At 42.4% G+C, this 4484-nt stretch overlaps 1 protein-coding gene across 3 annotated transcripts in view; it reads left to right on the top strand.

Annotated features, from left to right (window-relative positions):
- Gpr173 (G protein-coupled receptor 173) overlaps window positions 1-4484 on the top strand; it is a 21264-nt gene that overhangs the window by 5854 nt on the left and 10926 nt on the right. Inside the window, exon 1 of one of the 3 annotated variants that reach the window (XM_026784847.1) lies at window positions 1826-1915. The exons of the other annotated variants lie outside the window; for them this stretch is intronic. The gene's annotated coding sequence lies outside the window, so the exon portion shown is untranslated. Of the gene's footprint in view, window positions 1-1825; window positions 1916-4484 lie in introns of those variants that run through there. 3 annotated transcript variants of the gene reach the window in all.

The following is a 4484-nucleotide window of genomic DNA, read 5'->3' as shown; positions in this document are numbered from 1 at the left end:
TCAGACCCAGGCTAGCTGGTCTTGGTGAATTCCCGAAAGATCATCCCCATTGTCTCAGTGTGTGGGTGTACCCCTCACGGTCCTGAGTTCCTTGCTCGTGCTCCCCCTCCTTCTGCTCCTGATTTGGACCTTGAGATTTCTGTCCGGTGCTCCATTGTGGGTCTCTGTCTCCTTTCATCGCCTGATGAAGGTGTTTCATTCATTTTTTGCTCATTTTTTAATCTGGACTTGCTAAATCTGCTGGTGCTACATCAGGCAATTGTATGTCTTTGTGAAAGCTCCAAACAACAACAACTACTTGAATGTCTGGAATACAGCTCTATGAATCTGTAGGTCAACAAAGCCTTCTAGAAAAAAAGCCACTTGCCATGCCAGCACAAAGACCTGAGTTCAGCTATCCGGAGCCCCCCTTGAAGCCAGACACAGCAGTGTGCATATTGAATCCCAGTGTACCTCCACGAGGTAGGGAGTGGAGACAGGAGAACTTTACAGAAGTTTTGGGGCTAGCTAGCACTGCACAGACAGCAACAAACAATAAAGACCCTGTCTCAGAGTGGAAAAAAAGGAAGCAGGATTGACCCATAAGATCGTCCTCTAACCCTTACACACACCATGCACACACATGTATGCATAAAATTCTTGTAACAAGTGTTCGTGAATTGTGAATCTAACATAATTTTCAGTATTTCAAAGTTATGAAGAAACTTTTCTTCTAAGTCCACATAAACTTGGCTCTATACATGTTCTGTCGTTCGGATTGCAACACCAAGTAGACATAACTCCAGGAGCCATACTTAATCACCGTTTTCCTTCTTTGAAATTTTACTTTGACCCTGTAAGCCATATCAGTGCTGTCTACCTTGATAGGCAGGATTTTGAGTGTTTGCAGTGCAGTGCAGTGCCGGGTATGTAGCTTAGCTGGCATGGTGCTCACTTATCCTGCATAAAGTCCTGAGTTCAATCCCCAGCAGCCTATAAACCAGGTGTAGTAGTACACGCCTGTAATCCCAGTACTGGCGAAGTACAGTCGGGGAGGTTCAGAAGTTCAAGGTTATCCTTAGTTACATAGAGTTCAAGACCAAGCTGGGCTACACAACACCCTGTGCAAAGGAAAAAAGAAACCAGATAGCTATTGTTTTCTATGTAATCCTAGTCTAGTGTGTTCAAAGAGGAACATGCTGAAGCCTGTAAGTATTAAATCTGTAAAGTAAGAAACACACACAAAAAAGTAACTGGGTGCTTCTTTTAACTCCTCCTACCTTTTAAAAATTAACATTTGACAAAGGTGGTGCACACATGCCACTAAGCACATATGGAAGTCACAGGACAACGTGCAGGAGTACATTCTCTCCATCATGTGGGTCCCAGGAGCCAAACTCGGGCCTTCAGGCTTGAGACCAAGTGCCTTTGCCTTCTGAACTATCTTACCACCCCTCATATATTTTACAAAATTTCTACACACTTAGATTTAAAACAGAAAAACATGTATGATTTCAATTCTTCACACAAAACTAAAAGATACATGGAAACAGTCTTGGACTTAGTTAAACTCATCACTTAGTTCATCATTTCCTGTGGAAATCAGACTTACAAAGTTTTACGAGTGAGTCTGGTATCATCGCATCAGTAGCATCTAGTCTGGTCTACATATCGAGCTCCAGGTCAGTCAAGGCTACATAATGGGACCCTGTCTCTTAACAAAACAAAATAAGAGTAGTACCGACCCATGGATCTATACAATTTCCATAATACTTCAAACTATTCGTGGATAAATTTGCATATATTAGTCTTAGTTTATTTTTGTACTAATGGCATTTCTCTTCAGGGTCTCTGACTACTACTATCGTCCTAACAGGGACAGACACATCCAGAAATCAATATATAGTGAAACTCCTTTCAGTTCAACAGTTTTTAGGTTAGTACCATCTCTGACCTGTCGCCAGTGTGTCTCCTAACAGCAATAACTGAAACTGTCCCTTGGCCTATTTCCTTTAGCTCATCCATCCCAAACACATTGTGGACAATTTCCCTGCAGAATGCTAGCACGTAAAATTTTGCTTGGCTTTTCTTGTTAACCTTGCAACTCTGTCACTAGCTGACTGAGCTCTGTATAAGAATAGTCTAATCATCTCATAAAAAATCTTGGTTTCTTTTCTTTTTTGTTGTTATTGTTGCTTTTGTTTGTTTGCTTGTTTTAAAGACAGGACTTCTCTGTGTAACAGCTCTGTCTATCCTGGGACAGGCTAACTTTTATCTCAAAGCTTTGCCTGCCTTTGCCTCCCAATTGCTGAGTTTAAAGGCATGCACCACCATATCCAGCTTTGGTTTCTTCATTTGCACTTCCAAGTACTTTAAAAAATTTATTTAAAATTTATTTTACATGTATAAGTGTTTTGCCTGTGTGTGTGTGTATGAGTACTTTGTGTATACCTGGTGCCCACAAAGGTAATAGAGTGTCAGATCTTCTGGAACCACAGTGTAGATGCTGAGTACCAAACCCAGGTCCTCTCCAAGAGCAACAAGTGGTCTTAATGTCTGAGCCAGCTCTCCGGCCCTTTGCTTTCTTTTTTAAAACTCGCAGAGTCTACTTAGTGCTTCCAATATGAACCATCTCTCCAGCCCCAAGTGCTTTTTAAAAAAATCTGAATCTAGAGCTGGAGAGATGACTCGGAGGTTAAGAGCACTGGCTGCTCTTCCAGAGGACCCAGGTTCAATTCCCAGTATCCACAAAGCAGCTCAGACCTGTCTGTAACTCCAGTTCCAGGGCTTCTGACACCCCCATAAACATGCAGGCAAAACATCAATGATCATAAAATTAAAAAATAAATTTAATTTTTTTAATCTGAATCTGGCTGGGCAGTGGTGGCACATACCTGTAATCCCAGCACACAGGAGACAGAGGCACGTGAATTCCTGAGTTGGAGGTCAGCTAGGTCTACAGAGTGAGTTGCAGGACAGCCGGGACTAATTTTTAAAAAAAATGAATCTTAACTCACGTGGGGGCACATGCTTGTAATCCTAGTATTCAGGAGTCAGGAGGATTATTAGGAGTTTAAGGTCACCTGCATCTGAGGCTGTGTAGTGACTATGGTGATTACCAGCCCATCCATGGATACCCAGACCTGGTTTTAAAAAAAATCCAAATTAACATCTCTCTCTACTCGTCCCTCTTTACTTCCCCTTTCTCTTTCTCTCTCCTCCCCGCTTCTCCTTCCCTCCTTTCCTATCTCCCTCACCAACCGTCAAGGCCTCCTACATGTCAAGCCAGCACTCTACCTACCTTTAAGTGGCATGCCCAGCCCTTATATCTTTTTATTGAAGGGGACAGCAGATCTCTGTGGCTTCTGAAACTGAATTTTCATTACATTTTTAGAAAGGAATACTGAGACAAAAATCATAAAACTCCTAGGCTGATCTTTGATACGTCAATTCAGTTAAACTATTATCTTAGTTTGTTTTCTATTGCTGTGAGAAGGCCCATGACCAAAAGCAACTTGGGGAGGAGAGGGTTTGTTTCAGTTTAGATCTTACAGTCCGTGATGAAGGAAAGCCAGAACAGGAACATGCAGGCAGAAACTGAAGCAGAGCCATGGAGGGGTGCTGCTTACTGGCTTGCTCCTCCTAGTTCTGCTTGCTTATACAACCCCAAACTACCAGCCCAGGGAGGACACTGCCCACGTCAATCATTAATCAAGAAAATGTCCCAACAGACTTTCCTTCCGGCTAATCTTTGGAGACATTTTCTCTGTTGAGGTTCCCTCTTCCCAGATGACCCCAGCTGTGTCAAGCTGACAAAGACACTAACCAACACAACCAACATCCGGCTTCACTGATTCATCAACAAATAGTTTTACCTAAAACTATGAGGCCATAAACATAAAATACCGTCAAGAATCAGATTTGCCTAATTCCTAATAGGAGATACCAATAGTGAGTAAGACGATAAATAGAATAGGAAATAATAAAAAAAAATGTGTTATAATGTTTACAGAGGAACCCTCATCTTTTCAAAACAGCGAAATGTCTATGGGTGACATAGGATAATAAATATGGTTTACATAACTGAGGGCTAAGAGAAGTGGATAGGGTATGGGCAGAAGAAGCCTGGCCTCTGAGTTCATAATTGGTATATCTGGACATTGAATCCACCAAGGTTCATTGCGATGTTCCTGCTTGCAGCTTTAGGTTTAAGGTAACTATAATAAAGAAATAACAATCAAGGGAATTAACTAAATTATTATATTCTGTTTAAGAATACCAAAGAAATATATAATCAAAAATCTGAAGTGCTAGCCGGGTGGTGGTGGCGCACACCTTTAATCCCAGCACTCGGGAGGCAGAGGCAGGCGGATCTCTGTGAGTTCGAGGCCAGCCCGGTCTACACATTTGCCGGGCGGTGGTGGAGCACGCCTTTAATCCCAGCACTCAGGAGGCAGAGGCAAGCAAATCTCTGGGAGTTCGAGGCCAGCCTGGTCTACAAGAGC

Source organism: Microtus ochrogaster, chromosome X (assembly GCF_000317375.1).
Source record: "Microtus ochrogaster isolate Prairie Vole_2 chromosome X, MicOch1.0, whole genome shotgun sequence".
Classification (NCBI taxonomy): domain Eukaryota; kingdom Metazoa; phylum Chordata; class Mammalia; order Rodentia; family Cricetidae; genus Microtus; species Microtus ochrogaster.
The sequence above is the reverse complement of the archived record's forward strand: the minus strand, read 5'-3'. Positions and strand labels throughout refer to the sequence as shown.